At 38.7% G+C, this 22,137-nt stretch overlaps 1 protein-coding gene across 1 annotated transcript in view; it reads left to right on the top strand.

Annotated features, from left to right (window-relative positions):
* Positions 1-22,137, top strand: part of LOC106886733 — a 343,658-nt gene that overhangs the window by 43,994 nt on the left and 277,527 nt on the right. Inside the window, exon 2 of the mRNA XM_014939918.1 lies at positions 6,342-6,406. The gene's annotated coding sequence lies outside the window, so the exon portion shown is untranslated. The remainder of the gene's footprint in view (positions 1-6,341; positions 6,407-22,137) is intronic.

Below are 22,137 nucleotides of genomic sequence, written 5' to 3'. Positions count from 1 at the left end.
TTCTTTTTTTTTTTTTTTTTCCTTTTTTTTCCTTTTTTTTTTTTTTTTTTTTTTTTTTGTTTTTTTTTTTTTTTTTTTTTTCTTTTTTTTTTTCTCTCTGGTAGGATTTAATTGTGGAAGCCAGTTGAGTACAATTGAGCATCTTAGTAACAACTATCAATAAAGCAGAAAACACTTCAGGCTTCTTGGCACAGAGCATCAATAGTTTGCTTTCACCTCCGAGCTGCTGACCAACCAGTCGTTTGCCTTGATCCTCCTCTCACTCTGAAGTGTATTTGTAGAATTTCCTTTTGTCCTTTGTCTCTTGCTAATTGTACCTCACTTACTTGTTCACTTTTCTGGTGCTGTCTTTGCCTGCTCATGCTTTTATTTTATATTTAGCAGTTTCCATGTTCAGATGTTTACATCTTATACGTGAAGTCAATGAAGAAATTAACTCCTAGCCAAGATGACTAAAACTGAAAATATTTATATCCTTCCTTTGTATCGGGGCAATTAGCACATTTTTTTTTTTTTTTTTTTTCCTATGTCTCTCAGGCAACTTTGTCAATTCTCTGGGTTTAATAAAATATTACTTCTTAACATGCATTGTTTTCATTTGCCCTTGTCTGATGTGATTTCATTTTTGTGGTTACCTGTAAGTTCAATAGCTCGTCTAGTGAATTGTTCAGGTTGCAATTTGGGTTATTTCATTAGTTCAGTGTGTGGTTCCCCTCATCACTTACGCTGTAGTTTTTAGTTAAAAGCCACCTTATTTTATAGACAGTGATATGTCAATGAAAAAAATGTAATGACGTTGTGAATTTAGTTAATACTTTCTCATGTAGTATTTGCATATATGTCTTAATTTATAACTACCTAAATAAAAGCCTCAATTCCTGAAACTGAGTCAAACATAAAATCACCTTGTCCTAAAGTCTCTAGTACCCCTGCCCCTAACTGAGGCAGAACAGACACATGGATTCTACTCTGACTACCTTACAGGTTGTTACTGGTTAATACTTTCTCATGTAGTATTTGCATATATGTCTTAATTTATAACTACCTAAATAAAAGCCTCAATTCCTGAAACTGAGTCAAACATAAAATCACCTTGTCCTAAAGTCTCTAGTACCCCTGCCCCTGAGGCAAAACAGACACATGGATTCTACTCTGACTACGTTACAGGTTGTTACTGATACAACATATTCCCCAAGTGGCATAAATTTATTTTTTTCACCTAAATCTGTGATTATTTTTTTTGTATTTTGAATTACTCTTTTTTGTTAAAGATACTTAAATTTGAAATTATTGAATACCCAGATTGGGTGTGTTCATTTTTGTTTGTTTGTTTTTTGTTTTAATCTTTGAGAAAAGGAACTAAAATCTCTATTTTATGGAATATTTTTCAGGAAGCCTCTGCATCAGGTATTCTATAGATTCCCTGAACCATATATTCCCTATTTACAGTAGTTTCAAAAATTGAATCAGGAAGGTGAAAGCGATAGAGTGGAGTGTAAGAAGGAGAAAGGAGCTGGAAATATGGAAACTTGAAAAGGAAGGAAGACCTGGGTCAGGGGTGAGTGTGGAGGGGAAGCCTTTTTCTGAAGTCCAGTTTCATGCCTGGAGTGATCCACGCTTGTGCTTCTTGACTTACACCACCTTCCTTTAGGTGGCCAGTGGAATCCAGTACACTAACTGTGTAGCAAATAATAGTGCAGCAAACAAAATTATTCAAATCACTTAAATAGAACTTTTATTGTACACACAGGAGCGACTTAGTGGCAAAGTGCTCCCTGTTTATCTTATGTCATGAATCCAGCTGCTCTACCTGGAGTTCTTGAGCAGACGCTTACAGTTTTGTGGTTAGAAGCAGTTCATTTTTGTTTGTTTGTTTTTTGTTTTAATCTTTGAGAAAAGGAACTAAAATCTCTATTTTATGGAATATTTTTCAGGAAGCCTCTGCATCAGGTATTCTATAGATTCCCTGAACCATATATTCCCTATTTACAGTAGTTTCAAAAATTGAATCAGGAAGGTGAAAGCGATAGAGTGGAGTGTAAGAAGGAGAAAGGAGCTGGAAATATGGAAACTTGAAAAGGAAGGAAGTCCTGGGTCAGGGGTGAGTGTGGAGGGGAAGCCTTTTTCTGAAGTCCAGTTTCATGCCTGGAGTGATCCATGCTTGTGCTTCTTGACTTACACCACCTTCCTTTAGGTGGCCAGTGGAATCCAGTACACGAACTGTGTAGCAAATAATAGTGCAGCAAACAAAATGATCCAAATCACTTAAATAGAACTTTTGTTGTACACATGGGAGCGACTTACTGGCAAAGCGCTCCCTGTTTCTCTTATGTCATGAATCCAGCTGCTCTACCTGGAGTTCTTGAGCTGACATTGACAGTTCTGTGGTTAGAAGCGGCCAAACAAGCAAGTTTATGTTTTGGCTGTCTCTAACCTATAGCACTAGTCATGCTGCTCGGGGTTAGCAACCACGGTGATTTAAAGTGTTAATGATACGTGACAGAGTCTTTACGCTTATTAGCTCTCTTCCTGCCTAGTATAATTAAAGCTGATAATGAGCCTTCTACAACCCTAATGGAGGCAAACTATAAAATGCTATTTTTTTAAAAAAAAAGGAAAACAATTCTATCTCATATGGAGGCAAACTATAAAATGCTATTTTTTTGAAAAAAGGAAAACAATTCTATCTCGATATGTCTAAAAAGACTTTGAGAGAGAGATACAGGCATGTAACGTCATTTATCTAGTTGCTGCAGAATAACTTGAGGAAACATGGGGAATGGTTTTACTGCATATGTTTATTCCTTTATAAACTGTATATGTTTATTCCTTTATAAACTGGGTTAAGAATTATTAGTGTTGCTGTCTTCCTTCACTGTAAAAAATGTTTTGTAAATCTACGTTCCCCTATTGGTAGGCAAAAAAAAAATATAAATTTCCTTGTGTTTTTTTGTTCATTGGCATTGGACCTTTACCATTAAGGTTTACCATAAGATTATAATGTGGGGTGTGAGTGGAGTCCTGCTTAAACAAGCAAAGCAGAAAAAAAACCCCAAACCTGTCATTGGCATTTGATTACTCCTGCAGTTTGCATTACAAGATCACTAATTACACGTGTCCCGTATGAGATGTGCTCAGGAGGTCAAGTCTGTCTATGTCTTAGGGGCAGTCAGTGCTTAATTATTTCTTCTGAAGTGTGTAGTGGCACCTACGTGTCTCTTTTGGTATGTTGCCTTACTTCTGACTTTTAATATAGGGTACTCAAAATATATTGGTGCTGAAAAAAATGTATTTTCTGCTTGGGCTGTATCTTTTTCAAATAGCTCTTAATATTTGATTTGCCTTTGTCACTGGTACTGAGCACAGAGCCTATACTTGGAGAGCTGTCTACAATGATTACAAGTGCTCTTTCTTCTGTTAACTGTTCAGTAGAGCCCCTTGCAGAGGATGTAAAGTTGGGATTAATTGCTAATCATTTAGTAATCATCAGTACATCCCTGGGATAATGGAAAGATACTATTACCACTAGGGCTTCTACTAATTTCACATATGATGTCATGTGTCTGAGCTACCTGGAGGGATGTACTCTGGCAGCAATTCTCAGGTTTTTTGTGTTGGCAGCCAAAGCTTAACATATAGTGGTGGTGTTTTCTCTGTCTTCATCTTGCCTTTACTTCCAGAAACGGTGTTTACAATAAGTTGTATAATGTTTCTATGTATTAATAAATGTATGTTTGTTTTCATTACGACTCGCTCTGTAATTCAACAATCCACTGGCTTCTCTGGGTAGTTATGGTTCAGAAGTTCCTCACCTGCACCAGTTTGTAGCCTCCCATGTGTTCCATCTAGCTGTTTCTGGATCTTAACTCACTAAAAAGTGTTCTTTTTTTTTTTTAGCCTGGATTATTTCGCTGTCTTTATGTAAATATTGCTGTGAGACAGGTGGATCTGTGATCTGTGGCAAAGGGCCACGAATCCGTGGCTACCTTCATTTTTGAAATGGCAGTACCACTGCACTGGTAGGGCTGAAAGGGGAAATTCCAAAATATCTCAGAAAACTTGGCACGTACTGACTTCTTGGTGGTTGAAACCGAATTCTAGACCGCTGTCATCTCCCCTGGTGTGTTGAAAGTAGATTGCTGGGTACCATTTACACTTGAGCTGCTATTAACTGTATGCAAGGGGAATTCTCAGTTGTTTTGGCTTTCAAATACAAATATTTGCATGCTTCTACAGTTTTGCCTTAGTTATGCAAATACCAGGGGAGGGGATATGAGCACTTTAACATCTCATAGGAAACTTCATCAGGGTTAAGATGTATCAGGAGCCATAGTTCTTTGTATAAGAGCATTCTGGATAATTGAGTTTCCATCAGGGTTAAGATGTATCAGGAGCCATAGCTCTTTGTGTAAGAGCATTCTGGATAATTGAGTTTGTCTGTACAGCAAACTGGAGGAACTCTTGATCCTGACAGAAATCAGAGAACATTCTGCTGTTATATATGTGGCTTCAGGAGAGTGACGATTTCACCCTCTATCTTGCTGTTATATATGTGGCTTCAGGAGAGTGATGATTTCACCCTCCGTATCCCTAGCTGATAGGCAAAGCCGAATGCTAATGCTGTAGAAGGGTCTCCATCTCCTGGGAAGCAGCAGAAGAAATGCAGATAATATACTTGTAAGGGTACCGAAATATGTTACAGTTATTTCACATGCTGTTTTGCACACTGTATAAAATTACATGCCCTCTTAGTGAAAGTAAAAGGTGTCGAGGCTTTCAAGCTCTGAGGGATGTTCTCGTTATAAAGCTCAGTCGTTCAACTTTCACTTAATTAGCAAGGTTTTGTATAAAAGCATACCATAGCAATTCTGGTAATTTGATTATAAATGTGAGGCCTGTGTGACACCTTTCTGCCCGTGAAGTTACGTGTAATCCTTTCTGTGTGTGGCTGCAGCTCCTGGAAGTTCTATATTAAACTCAGTTCTGTGGTTACTCGTGAATGAAATTACTGGAACAGTGTTGGAGGAAAAAGTACACGGAAGGGTTTAAGGCAGAACATGGCAAAGCAAAGGCTGCAATTATCTGCAGCTGAAAACAAGTAGCTTTTAATATGTCCATTCACCTAAGAAGGGAGGGAGAATTATAGACCACATGCTCTTTTTTCTCTTTTTCTATCATTTCTCTTCTTCTTTTCCCTTTATACAGTTTATCACCCATAATTTCAGGATGTGTTTTGTTTCTTTAAGCTGTTTTATCTATAGGCTTATGAGGTCAGTCATGTGTGAATTCTTTTGTTAGTCACCTCACCTTTTGCCTTGATGATAGAAAATTGATCAGGCCTAAAGTACAAGTTCAATAGACAACCCCCTTGGTCCTTTGTCTAGGAGAATAGCTACCATTGAAGGCCATGAGCAGGTTGCTATTAATATGACAGCCTGCTCTATCTCCCACTGTAATTTATAATGAAATACCTAATCTCCATTATTTTGATCCAAGCAGGCGATCCCATGAAAAAGTCTTTTCATCCAGTTCCCAATGGCAGTTACATGAGAAATGGCAAACCAATAATTTTTGTCAAGTTTTTTAAGCCAACAGAAATGCTTTTCCACTGCTACAGTTTCAAAAGGCACAGATAAAGCTCATTCACTGAGATGAATGAAAAAGCCATCTGGGGTTTTTCTTTTTGACTTCCTTTCCTTTTCTCCATCCTTGTAATCAAATTTGAGCAAAATCAAATGGGGCTTTCTATGAAAGTACCTTTTGTTGATCTGAACGAGCTGGTAATTTACAAAATACCCTTCCTTTGTGAGGAAGGCTAAAGAAAAAAAGAATCAGTAGCTTTTAAAGCTGGGCCTTGGTGGGACTCTAAATGCAGTGAAAGCAGTCTGTGTTGAGAGATTGAAATGCATTTCAAAGCCAGGCCTGAGTCAGGGTACAGGGAAGAAAAAACCTATGTGCATTTTATAAGAAGAAAAACCTGAATGGGAAGGGGAGAAGGGAGAGAGAGGAAAAAATCTGGATAATACATTAATCATTATTTTGGAAATTGTCTTCCTTACTGACACATACTGCGTAACTAGTGATTGAGAACTTGGATTTTTGTTCTATTATAGGCATCTCAACATTTGTCTGTGCTGCTTTAAAGTTTGAGAGGCAAGGATCCTTGAACACTGCTGGACTGTGTTTTAAATGTGTATATATATTTTTTCAACTTTGCTTTTTTTGGTTCTTTTATTTTTTTTTTAACCTTGCCTGTGAAGTATCGTGGGGAAAAATACTTGCAGGAAAGCTGAGTTTATTCTTTTTGGCATGCTAATGTTTATTGTATTTTTGCTTACTAGATTTCCTAGTGGTAATTATTTCCCATTGACTCCGACCAAAGGACCGTGTGGGCACCTAACAAATAGTAAGTTTATGCCTTGTTTTTGTTACTCGTATTTCATGATTGATGTGGAAAGCTGGAAATGTTTGATTAATTGCAAATTCTGTGCTGTAAGATTGTTGTACAAATGTATGAATCTATTAACATGGAATATTGATGTGGTTTAACTCTTCTTATCTCTTTACTTACCATAACTGTTTAGTCAAATACAGATAAGTGCATTGTTCTGTGTTGAAGATAATACAGCTTGTGAAATAAACACTAATTTACATGTCATATTCAAAGATGTGAACAAACCTAGCCCATATTTTAATCTTTTCATATTTACAGACTTGCTTAGAATGTAAAATGATCCTTTTCCACTTGTGTTTTGATTCAGGATATAAATGCATTTTGAAAACAGCTTCCAGGCTGCACAATATCAAATATCACCGGCAATTTTACAAAAATGTAGGCACTTATAGTAGAAATTCTGGGGGATTTTTCCGAGGAAAGCTGCTTGTGTTATTTTTAGCTTGGCTTATGCTGTATTGTGGTAGGAAGAGTAGAGAGACATGAATGTTACTGGCTAAGATCTTATTATTGTTGTTAATGAAGCACTAGTAAAACCACTGGCTTTTAAATGATACTTTGAAAAGAGGAACCATGGAAATAGTTTAGAACTGTGAATTTCCAGTTATAAGCTGTTTGCTTTAGATGGCATGGTTTGTGTTCTTTATGTATGTCTGTGTACAATGTTGTGATAGTAACTTAGAAAGCCTACTCCAGGAAAACAGGCTGGGATAGGTTTTTTGCTTTTTAACATTACCAAAAATCCAAAGTCAACTGTAGAAAGTTTGAGTGTGGTTTCCATCAATGAGATCCCAAATTATTTAACAAATAGCTTCCAAACTATTGTCTTTGATGGAACCTGACACCTGATTGAATTGGAGAATGTCAAGAAGCCACTTTTGTATCTGAATTAATTTCCCACTCCTAGTTGTTACTATCCTATTCACTTTCAATTTCCTACAGGATTTGTTTTCTCACATGGTTTTGAGCCATTTGCTGCCTCCTAATGACTGACTTACAAAACAGCAAATGTGGAAAATTTCCAAAAAACTTTTTTCTGGAACTATCACTGCTGTGTGTTTTGTGATTGTCCACCATTTGCCATATATATTTAGAAATGACAAACAAATTAGGGAAAATGGAAAATTTCCAAAAAACTTTTTTCTGGAACTATCACTGCTGTGTGTTTTGTGATTGTCCACCATTTGCCATATATTTAGAAATGACAAACAAATAGCTTTGCTCTTTGATGTTTTTAGCAGAACATCTGACTTTCCACCCTGAGTGCTGAATATGGAAACAAAGACAAGTAGTTGACTTTGTTTGGATCGTGTCATTTAGATAATTTAAGAATCTGTGCTTTCACAGCCTCGCATACCGGTATCATATGACACTTATTTTGGTTAAATGATTGTCTCCTCACCTCTCCCAGCTTTAAAAAATAATAATTAACCTTTCTTTGTTTACTTTTGTAACCTTCTTCCTTTATACCTTCTTCCACTTTAAGATATGATCTTCATTAAAGACTTTGTCAAACCTAATAGGTTTTAATTGATTATTTAACAAATGAAGCAATAACAAAGCACGAGTGTCCCTCATGGTTTTATCCCGGTATCAAGGCTTGCCGTCTTACTGTGTACTGTTCCTAGCACAGTGCAGCACCAGTTTGCTCAAAAACTTTGGGACCTGCCTAAATATAAATATTAATAATGATATGGGACATGTAAAGAACACGGATTTTTATCCCTGTGCGATCTTTTCCTCCTTATGAGTTCTTCTTCAGTTTTTAAGGATATGATCTTGTAAATAGAACGAGTGACTTGAATTGGGATGAAAGTGTTGAATGGAGTTCTGACTTTTCCCCCTACTATTTATGTATATTTATGAATGTGCTCTAAACTTTTCCCCAGGCTGAGCTGCCCTCAGTGACAGTACTCAGTCTGTGGTAGGATGTTTGTAAACCGCTGGAAGGTTCTTAAGCTTGGGTTGGATCTTGCAGCGGTACCTCAGCTGTGCATCATTTCAAGTTGCCAAGTCTTGAGTTTGAACCTCTCAAGCTCAAGCACGGTTTGCGTTAGAGTGTGATGAATTAGTATAATAAATTATTTGCAGTATTTATTCGAACAAATGTCCTGTATCATTTCAGTCACCTGTTGGGAAGGCAGCAGAGATTCATAGCAACAAATGGCTACTACCTTTTTTGAGAATGTGTATAATTGTGTGCTTAATTTATGTGCAGAATTATTCTAGTGTCTGATTTGAATCTTTGAGAGGAATTTACAGTAATGAAACAATAAAATGGGGAACTGAAACGATATCAAATAAATTTAAAAAGTACTTCCTCTATTAGTGAACATAATCCAGTGCAGCAGAAACTGAAGGAGGAGATGCAGGCTATGACAGGGTAGCAACACCGTGGGTGAGTCGTTCTAACTGTCAAAGTGCCTGTTGTATGTAAGTAGATAATTCTAGTGCCCAATGTTATAGTGTTTAATCTGACTGAGTTGGATTGGGATGGGAGAAGATCTTCAATGAACTTTTCAGTGGCTTTTTTTTTTTTTTTAAAATTGCCTTAAACAGTGAGAGGTGGGGACAAAGGATGATAATTGAGTCTCATGTGCCCTGTAGGGTTCTGCATTGCCTGCAGGAACCACTTTTACAGTGAGAGGTGGGGACAAAGGATGATAATTCCTGAGTCTCATGTGCCCTGTATGGTTCTGCATTGCCTGCAGGAAACACTTTTCCTTCCAGCTGAATTTGTCAGTCACTAAAAGCGTCCTCAACCTTGGTGAATATGTGTAGGAGCCTGTGGGGTAACGGGGTTCTCATAGAGCTCATAAGAAAATGTAGAGATAGGCAGTCTCACAACTGGAAGGGGTCCCTTAAAGGAAAACAAAAGGAGAAAACGGATACAGCAAGATTTGGGAATTGGAGTGAGCACAGAGCATTAAAGAGATAAGAGAAGTTTGAAGAGTGGTGGGTGGTGTTGAGATAAGGAAAGGGCATTAACACTTGGGTGTCCCTGGACCCAGACCTTCTCCTCAAGGTCCTAACCAGCGTTTAGATTCACTGTCCTAGGGCTAATGGCTGTATTCAGTTGATGTCTGTGTTCACACTGGAAAGGGCATTAACACTTGGGTGTCCCTGGACCCAGACCTTCTCCTCAAGGTCCTAACCACCGTTTAGATTCACTGTCCCAGAGCTAATGGCTGTATTCAGTTGAAAGGGATGTCTGTGTTCACACTACCCTAAAAATGGCAATTTTTTAAAGTTGATTTTTCTTACTCCATGAAGTCCTTTCCCAGACATCTCGGGATGCTTCCAAAATTCTTCAGACCTGGCTTTCAATGAGCATGGTGGTTGTCACTAAAGGGTGGGACAGTCGTGTCAATGCATTAATTACTGTGGTAATTGAGAACTGTTGTACTAATGGCATTCCTGATACACTGTGAGTTTGGTGCAGTCAGGCCTGTAATGCCTGGGTTTTTTTTTTAAACAACTCTGTGAGTTTGGTGCAGTCAGGCCTGTAATGCAAATAGAATTTGCTGGTCAGCATAAGCTGAGCGATAAATTGTGTTGTAGTTAGGGTTTTTGTGAGGGGGTTTGGGTGTTTTTGTTGTTGGTTTTTTTTTTTAAATAACTCTTTGTGGATTCACAGAACACCTGCAAAATATCTCAGAAAATTCTTTGTGTCATTTTGAGCCCCTACTTGGACTTTCTGTGTAGTCATTTAGTCAGTTTTGACTGTGGGTAGCAAACACTTTACATTATTTAAAAGGTGATACAGAAGTATTTCTGGGCTTACGTATAAATCTGTTCTTACAGAGAAAAGTTATTGTTATTGTCCAGTAGTCCAGTAATTTACTCCGTGTAATCCATTGTAGTCCATCCAGTGACTAAGAATGTTCCAGACTTTAGATAAAAAGTTTCTTGCACGATATATTGCTATCCAGGAGAGTTATGATGTCTGAATAATACGGCTTTTAAATACTTCCTGCCAATTTTATCCCTTTGTTTTGAGTGCCCAATTTAAAAAAAAAAAAATCCAGTGCTATTCTTTTAGTGTTGTTGGATAAGGAAGACTTTTTTGAAGTGACCTTTTGTTATTATTTTGTTTATTATTCAAAGATCATAAAATCTGTAGCATAACTGGGACGACAAGTTGTAGTCTCTTTATTTTCCCAGGCAGTAAAGGAGACCTGGGAGACACTCACAGGTGTATTTGTTGTTTCAACTTCTTCAGAGACTGTGTTTGTAAGAGCAGTCCAACAGCAACGTGAATGAGTTATTCTACCCTCGCCTGACAATTTGTCCTCAGACTCAAAAAAGCTGGCAGATAAGGGCAGAACTACAGGGGAAAGGAGTCTGTAACCACTCTGTGGAAAGACTCGATCTGTGATAGGGTTCGAAGGTAAAAGTCCTGCTTGTTCCAAGGCTCCTTGCTTTCTTACAGCTAGAACAGAATGCTTTTTATCTGAGAAACCTCCACTGTGCTCTTCGGACTGAGTGGGGAAGTGGAAGCTGTGCGTTCATTGACATAATGTTAATAATGTAGCCCTTAATATCATATTTGATTAACCTCCACTGTGCTCTTCGGACTGAGTGGGGAAGTGGAAGCTGTGCGTTCATTGACATAATGTTAATAATGTAGCCCTTAATATGATATTTGATTTTTTAACTGTAGAGCATCCCTTCCATTTTACTTTACTTTTCCATTTACTGTTTAAAATAGTTTTTTTTTAACTGTAGAGCATCCCTTCCATTTAACTTTAAAAATTACTCTGTTTAAAATAGTCTTGTGGCAGTCGATCTATGTAGAGGTGGACTATTTAAAGCAGTGGGCAGCAGAGTTTTGTTGGACAGTTGCTTATTCCTCCTCCTGGCAGTGGATCTCCTGCTCCCAGGGAGACCCGAGGCTCCAGGCAGCACAGTCCCAGTCCTCCTGCCGTGACGTGCAGACAAGCCACAATGCCACCTCTGCCCACGCTGTCTTCTGAGCATCTCTACTGTCTCTGAAGCATTATGAATAAACATCTTCAAATGCTGACTCTTCTTGCTTCGAAGGAAAGTGGTTTAAATCAATTACCCTGAGTGGAGCAGTGGTTAATTTTGGGTGGGTGCACGTTACGTGCTGAAGGATCCCAAGTGCTGTTGCTTTATCACATCCATCTCTTGCTGTCACAAGGAGAGGTTTTGATAGGTTGCAATATCTGTTTCTGGTCAAAATATCAGGAGTTTTCTGTGATGTAAATGATGTTATCACCATAATTTCTTAGTAGTGTGTCACAGGAGCCAGGCACTTAGAGAGGCAGCAGGTAGGGTCTGTTAGAGTGGCAGTCACTTGCTGGAGCCTCAGTAGCCTCTTGGGCCAGCAAACTCCTTAACTGTGCATGGGAGTAACACTTTCTTCTGTTGGAAAGGTAGGGCACTGGGTGCTAAATCCCCATGTGAAAGCTTGGGGTGGCCATGGCTGAATTGTACTGGCAACAGCACACAGGTAGTTTCAGCTAATTCTCTAAAATGCACTTTTGGAGCGCGAGATGTTGAAGGGCAAGCACAGATTGTGGTGCTGTAAAGTCCTTTCTCTATGTTTCTGACAGATAAAGGTTTATAGACACAAAACCACAACTAGTTTTGAGATCACAGGATGCCATGCGTGTTCCATTTACAACTTTATGTACGTTACTGCATCCTAGATTCCTGGTTGCAATAAACTGTGTGTAAGTCTTAGTGGATAGAATTTGACTAAATTCATCAAAGTTCTAGACTGAAGATTTATAGGGATGTTTCCTGCTCCTTTTCTTTGCAACTGAAGAATGTTATAAAGTATCAAGGATATGTCTCTTGGAATTTATTTTTTTTAACTTTATTCATTTTCTTAAATCCCTTTCCTACACTGTCTTCTCTTTCTTTACTATTCTGTACATTTGAGAGTTTTCTAGGCCATTGACTGATACTTTGTTTATTATGCAGTAAAGACACAGTTCTTGACTGAAGATTCTGGGTCCTTCTCTGCCTCATCTGTGAAAGCAAAGCAGTATTTCTGTGTTAGTCTCCTATATCCACCTGTCAGTTATGAGCCCATTTATATGTTGCGTCCCTTCCTTGATGACCTGAAGTGGTGTGGGCCCATTGAGCTAAAATAGTTCACCTTCATGTTCCCAGTCCAAATTTGTCTGAAAAATTTTAGCAACCTCACCCACTTGGTGATTGCTTTGATGTTCCTCAGTGGCCTGACTCATGGGTGTTGCTTTGATGTTCCTCAGTGGCCTGACTCATGAGTGTTGGGGTTGGTCTCTTCTCCCAAGTCACAGGCAACAGGACAAGAGGAAATGGCCTCACGTTGTGCCAAGGGAGGTTTAGGTTAGATATTAGGAAAAATTTCTTCATCGAAAGGGTTGTCAAGCATTGGAACAGGCTGCCCAGGGAGGTGGTTCAATCACCATCTGAGGAGGTATCTAAAAGACGTGTAGACATGGTGCTGAGGGACATGGTTTAGTGATGGTTTTGGCAGTGTTAGGTTGATGGATGGGCTCTTATATTAAAGGTCCCTTCTAACCTAGATGATTCTGCTTCTATATGTGCATAAAAATAATTGTACTAGGAAAATAATGTCTGACTGGCAACCTTAACTTCAAAGGTCAAATAAAGACATTTTACCAGGTTGATGAAGCCGTCTGTGTGCTGTAGAAATGTGCTAATTATAACAGGGCACTGTTTTCCTGATGTAACCTTTTAGATCCACGAGCTTAATCTGGTACTGTCAGTAAAATACTCTTGAATCCAGTGGGAGGTGGCACAGCTGTGTGAAGAGCTTTTGAAATATTTGGGCACTTCTAGGATTTGTGTTTGCTCTGTGAAGTGATTAAGATCATCACTGCCCATTTTGTGGTTCACAAGATGCTTGTTAAGAATTCTCATCATTCTTTATTCCAAAAATAAAAAGTAATAGGAGCCGACTCAGAATATTAGACTAAGTTCCTTCGTGATTCCATTGTTGGTGGATCTGACAGAATGATGACAGTACGATGGCATCTCCTGAGTTAGAAACGTGTATGCGGTTGAATTTCATTGACTTATGCCTGCAGAAAATATAAATATCCTTGTGCAAAAAAATGCTCTTTTACGGTTTAAGGGAGCAAATCCTCCTGAGAGCTCTGTCTGTTCTACCAGCTATTGTGCTCTAATGCCTCCTCTTTGCTCTGCTCAACCATCCCTCTGAGGCTTCTCTCAGCGGAGCTTTGCGGCGCAGCCTTTCTGCTGTCGCTCAGGGCTAACAGGTAGGTGGGACTTCAGTTGTGGGTGCTGGTGGCACTGCGAGTCAATTAGGAGCAGCAAATGAGTGGGGAGTAAATATGGACTGGAGGGAAATTTGGAAACTGTTTTGTAAACCAGGTATGCAGATTGCTAACTACATAATACGTGGAAAATGTTGCGGTATTTGAGAGCAGGGGGAAATGAAAACTGAATTTGTCATCTGGAAATTTTGCCCCTGTGAAATGCATGTGGCAAGGGGCTGAGGTCTCATTTTAGTTTTGTAATGTTTTAAAGCTGAAATTCTTCCTGAAATTAATGTTCTTTTAAATGTTTTTTTTTTTTCAGTCAAGTATATTTGACTCCATTCATGAAAAAAAGCACAAGAGAAATGTATGAGGGGATTGGGAGCATGCAAAAGTGGATGAAAGAAATTGTCAAGTCAGTGTAAACCCTGAATAGAATTACAGCAGAGAGTGAAGTTAAAATGTATTTGATTTAAAACAGAATAAGCAACATCTTTTTTTGCTTGCTTTCAGCAACTTGCCGTGTAAATTCAGCCTATTAAAGAATGAAAAAGAGAAGTTATGAAATGAAAAGTAGCTGTAATACACAGATTGAATGTTTGGGTGGGAGTGAAAGTAGGAGTTACTGGGTTGGAACAGATTCCTTAAGATCTGTCACATCATACCATTAAAATAAGGAGCTAGACATAGTAATTTTAAAGGGATATTGTGTAAAAGTTGGGAGATATTAATGCAGTAAAACGCATTGATGGATTCCAAACTTACAGTCTATTATGCGTATTATACATACATAATAACTGGAGATAGCAAAATATTTGCTTTGTGCAATGGATTGCTTATGAAGGAAATGATTATAATATATTAGAAAACTTTGATTCCATCAGCTCCCTCTGTGTGTTTGTAATTTCATTAATGATTCCCGTAACGGACTGATTTTTTTATCAAACTTGCGATATAATCAAAGCCCTTCATAAAGGTCCTGAATTCTTTCATTTTTATCTGCTTATATTCTTAGTAGCTGCAGTGCTCAGGTGAGAAGGCCAAAGGATGGAGAGAAATTGCTTCAGTTTCTTTTGTCCTGCCACAAACATCTTAATGGCTGTGGACAACTGGCTTCGTCTATCTGTTCTCCACTGATACCTAGTGTCATACTGATAGTATTTTGATAATAAATAAATACTTTTATAAGTACTTAAGTACTATGGATAAGGAGGTTCTATAAATTATCAAGATTTGTGATACAGCAGGGTATAAAACTATGTAGTTTTTTTCCACAGTTGGGTGTTTTATTCTAGATACTTTACTACCTGGTTCCCCACCCTGTTATTTGGGCACCTCACTATTCATACCTACACTTGCAGTGCTCTACCTTCATTTCTTGTCCCACAATAAAATGGGAAAACATTTTTAAAAACCCATTTTTTAAGGGAAGAAGAAGAGAAAAGGTTTTTTAAATTAATGTGAAAGGTTATGGTATGTATTTATCAAAGCCTGGGAATTCCAAAGTGTAGACAGCCATTGTCTTGTATTAACCCAGGGGTGTGAGTAAAGGATACGTTGTCAGCCTGAACTTTGAATTTTCCTGGCTTCTGTCACTTCGTGTGTCAACCTCAGCATTAGTAATATACTTCTTTTTTTCTTTTTTTTTTGAGGAACAATAGCTAAAAATGTATTTTGACTAGTAAAATTAAGAAGATGACACGTAAGTCATAGAAGTGCACTGTGCAATAGTAATGTGTGCCATTTCTTAAATACAGGTGTAATTTTGAGTACTATCTATAGCTACAGAAATATCACCACCTCCTGCCTTTTGGCAAGAAACTATATTTTAAGTTTTATATATAGATCACACAATGAGAGAGAGGGAAAAACTTTTAGCTGAGCATTATACTTTAGTACAGAGCAGGAACTAAATATAGTGCCTGTGTCATCACAGCAAGGTTGCTTTGTAGCAAAAATACAAAAAATAAAGTAGCAGAGACATACGTTACTGCTGGTAGGCAGTCATTAGAGATAAATGAAGATGGTTAGAGAAGCAGCTGATTACAAGAGATCTTATCTTGAGTGATAACAGTTGAACCTGAGCAATATAATTTCACCCACTAGGACCTGTTTTGCTAACTCTCAAGTTCTTCTCATTAATGTCATTTTAACAGATTCCATGGAACTCAAGGAAGGATGAATCATAGAATGGTTTGGGTTGGAAAGGACCTTAAAGATCACCTCGTTCCAACCCCCCTGCCCTGGGCAGGGACACCTCCCACCAGACCAGGTTGCTCCAAGCCCCATCCAACCTGCCCTTGAACCCCTCCAGGGATGGGGCAGCCACAGCTTCTCTGGGCAACCTGGGCCTGAGGAGCTTGTGCAGAGCTCAGTTAAACCAGAATAGTTAAGGGACAATGTTAATTATGCATTTGTCTTACTGAAGCATAGCCGCTTGGCAAAAGTGGGAATAACCCATTATAACCTTTGTTTTAATTGAGTTTTTTAACTTTGTGGGCTAGTTGAGCTACAATATAGTCATCCTGGAAGTCAGTTCTGTCCTGTCCTGTTCCTGTTAGCATTCAGCAGAACTTGCAAGATAAAGTCTGTGTGTAATAACTGTTTTCCAGCTGATTAATTAGTATAACTCTAACTCTCAATTCCACTTATATTCAGCGAGTAAACTCTCCTGTAAGGCTCAAGACCTTACCTGCCCTCTCCCAGTGAAGGTTTTCCCCTGGCTGTGGAATTATGATCCCCTTTGCTGAATCAGGATGTGTTTGCAAAATAGGGCAATTTTAAACTTAGAAGGTTTGTTCTGCCAGCCCAGCATTTAACAGGTGATTGTAGACCTTCATCTGGGATATCACATCGTAAACCCCCTCAAACAAATGATGGCTGCTCTTATGAAATCTGCCAGTTCTCTAATGGCCAAAATACAGTGTAAAAAGGAGTGTTACCACCTCTAGTACCACCTGGTGTTTTCCCTTAAAATGAAAGGGGAGGATGGTCTCTGGAGCTCCATCACAAAGTGCAGAGACTGTCCCCTAGGTACCTTTGTTAGTCATTCTCTGAACATGCTATTGGACTGCACTGTTTCACTGTTTGGAGATCTCACCAGAAAGCCCTAGGTACCTTTGTTAGTCATTCTCTGAATGTGCTATTGGACTGCACTGTTTGGAGATTTCACCAGAAAGTTATTCTAAAGTAGGCCTAATCAGGATCCTAATAAGAAAAGATCTCCTGTCCTGATTTTTTTTTTGGAGGAATACGGGGTGATTTGGTCAAGCTTGGAGAAAAAGCACTGGCAATTATTCTGCAGATTTTTGTTGTCTGGCAGTTAAACTACATGAGATCCCTCTCTGAGATATGGTTCTTTTGTGGATTTGGACCACAGTACTTGGTTGTGGTGGGGTTTTTGTTCTTTTGTGGATTTGGACCACAGTACTTGCTTGTGGTGGTTTTTTTTTTGTTTGTTTGTTGTTGTTTTCTTCACTAAGACTCAAATTCACAGAAATATTTACATGCTTAACTGTCATTTTCTTAAATGTATAATTAACTTTGTAGGTGTGGTCCTAAGAGCCTGATCCTGCCTGTCATAGTGCTGATGCTGAAGTCAGTGGAGTCTTCATCTGTGGAGTAGAATAAGGTCACACACACTGTAGATAGTCTGTCCTGTGTGCAAGATCAGGAATCACCATGGTTACTTATCCGGTATTTTGCATGCTCTATCTCATGCGCGCTTGCTCTCTTTTTTTCTTTTTCTTTTTTTTAAAATTTGTATTATATTGAAGACAGTTCATAAATCTACAGCGTAAAACAATTTTCTTTGTGAAATAGTGGCAGGAGCCTTTTGAATGTTTATTGTTTTGCACCACGGAGGTACCCATTAGTATGGGGAAGCAGTGGCTGGTAACGAGGTGCTGGAGCTGCTGCTGGTCACCCAGAGTGAGCTTCTTGACCTGTACATCCCTGCTCGTAAAATGAGGTTTGCTTTATTAATATAAAATACTTAACTGTTTGCAGCACCATTTCCCTCTTAGGATGGGACTGTGCATTTCCTACAACAGTGGGAGCCTGCTCTCTGGATGTTAACTTTTGCATAACTGCAGGTAGGAGTTTCTGTTTAATACTCAAGGAGATGGTCTTGCAGGATTTAAGTGATGAAGCTTCATTCTCTTTGGTGGTTCCATGTATGAGCTACTCTTCCTGGAATCAAACATAAGAGTTTTATTTTTTCCAGTGGAATAAATATTCTTGTCCATCAAGTATATTCTCATGCTTCTCGATCGTGTCACGGGGTGGGCAAACAGCCACGTGAGCTTCTTGTTGTTGCTCAGCAGTTAAGGTACTAGTAGACCAAGTTCTGTAAAAATATCTTAGTTTCAAATTTCTGTTCAGCCACCGAAGCACTCAGGTGAATGTATGGAAAGTTAGGCACCAAATTAGGAGCTCAACTGCCTTTGTGTGTGTGGAAGACAGATCCATTCCAAGCATTTCTGATGGTGTAGGTGATAAATGTTGTTTTTCTAGCGGCATCTTGGCTTAGTTTGGTGATGTGTAGTTGTTCTTAACACATGTGGGACTGTAGGTGACCTTGCTTTTCTTGCCAATAGCCTTGAGGAACAGGGTGATCCTGTGGCATGTTTTGGGAATTAGTTTCCATTTCATACAAATTGATACACTACAGCTACTATTCTGCTTTAATCTGCTTAACTTTCTTACCTGCTGCAGTTAACCATTGTTTTTATATTAATGCAGGTTTAATGTAGGTTTACCAGTTAAAAAGGCTAAAAGATTGTAACCAGCTAAAAGGGACGTTAATGGAAGGAAAGTTGTTCAGCTGAAAAATAGAAACAATTTTTATTTTTAACTTTTTTAGGATGCTTTGGGGCATATTTTGGGCAGTGCTTGTTAAGGAAAGAGGACAGTCGTGTGAAGTCAAAGGTAGGGTTTTTAATAATGACTGTTAAGGAAAGAGGACAGTCGTGTGAAGTCGAAGGTAGGGTTTTTAATAAGGAAAGTAATGATGGAAAACAACCAATAGGAATATGGACAGGTAAAGAATAATTGGAAGATCATCTTTAAATAGCCCAAGAGCAAGAATTTTTTGCTCTGTTCGTATCATTCTGTGTTGTGCCTTTTGCCAGGATTTTGCACATTAAGATTGCCACGTATTGCTTAGTATTGTTAATACGCAAAATCCTGGCAAAAGGTTGACATTGTAATGGCTCTAAAGGACCCATTTCAATGTAAATCCTAAGGGTCTATCAATGTGCAGGGGATTTATGTGGGTGAGTCCCATTAATGGTAATGGGACTTATGTGCGTAAATCTCTTCTGCATTGATGGGAAAATAGACTCCTTAGTATGCAAAGTCTCATTTGAAATCAAAGAGCATTTGCATAAGATCCATACATAGCATGGAACTCCGTGTGTTAAAAACAGTATGAAAAGAAGATAATACACCTTAACTACTTTAGTGAATAAATAGTGGTCTAGAAAGAATATTCTTTTTCATGTATTTTACTTATAAAAATTGCAGCAATATTTGCACAATTGTCTCAAAGTATTGGAAGCCAAAATATTTGTATTTTTGCTAATGTGGATGGTCACATTTTGCATGAGTGTAGTTAGGCAAAACAGTTCTGTATAGTTGCAGAGCACCGAGCTCACGTCCCAACTTTCTGCATGAAAATTTCATTTTGAACCACTTAGAGTATGAGCAAGAACCAAGAGACCTTTGCAGTCCCAGTTCTGCTGCAATTCTCAAAGCCTGCTGATGGCAGAAACGCTCTCCAGTGAGATTGTGTTTGCTTTTGAGATATTTATTTGAAATAACAAGCAGTACTAAAGAAGCCGTTGCATGCTGCTGCTCCTCAGAGCACCCCAGCCTTTCATACAGGTAGATTTAACTTTAATAAAAAGTTTCCGTGCCGCAGGTGTGTGTGCAAACTGGATCCCATCCCAGGGGAAGTGAAACTGTCACTTTAGGGCAGGAGTCTGAAAAGATAGAAAACATGAGCGCGGTGCTTTCCAGCAGATGTCACTGTTGGCAAATGTAACATCAAAACCCCACGTTTATCACAGTTTATGTAGAGTTAAAAATATTTTGTTTGAGGCAACGCACTTTTTTTTTTTTTTTTTTTAAATCTCCTCCTTGTAATATCCAGGTGTTTATTGTGTTAAACTGTTTAGTGTATATTGCTTCCCTCAGGGAGGCTCAAACGGACGTGAATACCTTCCGGCAAAATTATAGCATTGCACGGAGAATATCTGAAATATGAATGGCCTACTTTGTTCTTTGCTGTCTGGCATCTACAGTTGCAGTGTTATTTTAAAAACTAAGTATGAGCATAAAAAAATGTAATTCTTTTTCTATTTCTATGTTTTTGAAGTGGGTGAAGGATAAGAATAAGTTGATTTTGCTGATGCAGACAAGAAGTGGCCTGCAGAATCATGTAATTATTTTTCTATTTCTATGTTTTTGAAGTGGGTGAAGGATAAGAATAAGTTGATTTTGCTGATGCTGATTTGTTTTTTTAATCGGAGGAGGAACCTGTGTGTAGGGAGCTATTTAAGAGGAGAGTTTGGAGTATGTGTGACTGTGCAAGGTCCTGCCTGCCTGCAAGAGGAAAGGCAGAATTAAATTGTTTTTTTAATCGGAGGAGGAACCTGTGTGTAGGGAGCTATTTAAGAGGAGAGTTTGGATTTTTTTTGAGGCAACGCACTTTTTCCTGCCTGCAAGAGGAAAGGCAGAATTATGTCTGGTGTAGTACCTCACCTCAGGAATTGCTATCAATGCTTTCAGTGAGACTTCTCTGAGGAGGAGGTGCCCTCTAAGGAGACAGATCAGAGCTGAATACATTTTAATATCTGCTTTTTGTGTTCAGGATGAATTTCTCATTTGCCACTACAGATATGAAATTGTTGAATCTAGGTGTTTTCCTTTATTTTTATGCGAACAATATTGATCTTGCAACCCTTATCTCATTATCCAGTGCATACTGGATAATTAAGAGTTGCTCTAGGAATGCAGCTTTCAATAAGCTTTAACAATCATTCCTGAGTGCAATAAACCTCTGCAAAATCCCCTTCTTTTTGGTGAACGGAATAAAAGTTTCTTTGTGTATTTATATCAGAAACAAATTTTTACCTATAAGAGTTTTGTGTATTTAAAGAGGGTGGAGTGTGAATGGCACAGATGAAAGCAATTTGTTCAGTTTTTCAAGGAGTTGATATTTCCAGGTGCAGTAACTTTTGCCTTTCCTCTTCTATGTAACACAGAATGTGAATTTATCTACCCTGATTCCAGAGATCCTGAAGGATGCTTTGTATCTAATGGGCCAAGTTCTTATGAAGTTATGAAGAATGATAACAGCTATTATGGCATAAAGCCAGATTCCTCTCCTTTTTTTTTTTTTTTTTTTTTAATACCAGATAGTATCTCCCTACTTTTCTTAAAGTCCTACTGAGAAGCCTGAAATCCAAAGACAGCAAAAACACTAGGTTTATATCCCTGGTACAATTACATCACACTCAGTACAGTCACATTAGGAATGAATTGGTATTCCTGTGTGTTTTGGAAGGAAAACTTTCCTGCTCCTGTTTCTGTGAGCAGGGGATGAAGTGAAGGATCTACAGCTGTTCCACAGGAGGGGAAAGCAGCATCCCTGATTGCAGCACCTGCCTGCACAGGTAAACTGCATCAGAGACCCAGGGATCAGCTGGGTATTGTTCATCCTGCAGCAATTAGCACACCTCAGCTGGCAAGAATTTAGTTTAAAACCTTCACAATTTAGTTGAAAGCCTTCACATGTAAACTATTAAAAGATGGGGGTGGGGGGGGAATGTGTCCTGAAGCTTTTCAGCTGAATTGATCAAGAGTGCTCTGGGAAGGAGGGATGGCAGAAGGAGCTGGGGTTTGTCTCCAAGCTGAGTTACAAGCTCCAAGAGCTGAGGTGAGGGGGCTGCTGGTGTTGCCTCCTCTCCATGGGGTGTCTGTGGGGCCGTGGCCCATCATATTTGGGGACCAGGAGCATGGTGGCCTTGGAAGAAAGCTCTGCCTCTGGTGGTGTGTGACAGCAGAGCTCTCCTGGTAGCAACGCCTCCAGCAGCATCACTTGGGTAAGGTACCTGATGCATCTTATTATTTTTTTAATGCCTATAACGTATAAATGAGCTCCTTAAGGCACCTTTAAGGCTGAAAGAAGAGAGAGGCTGTACTACAGAGTGGTTGTTGTAGAAATGAGGTTACTATAAAGCAGTTTTATGGAGCCCAAATGCCTGTCTCAGGACTCGTGCACTCATGGTGCACGATAACATGATTAAATGTTTGTATGGGTATATAAAGTCAGAAAAAATTCAAGGTGTTTCATGGTGTGATGTCCTTGTAACTGTAGATTAACAGAAAAATTCGAAAAAATGAACAGATCTATTAAAA

The sequence above is a fragment of the Calidris pugnax genome, unplaced genomic scaffold, assembly GCF_001431845.1.
Source record: "Calidris pugnax isolate Ruff unplaced genomic scaffold, ASM143184v1 scaffold94, whole genome shotgun sequence".
NCBI lineage: Eukaryota > Metazoa > Chordata > Aves > Charadriiformes > Scolopacidae > Calidris > Calidris pugnax.
Note: the sequence above shows the minus strand (reverse complement) of the source record. Positions and strands in the feature narration are given on the sequence as shown.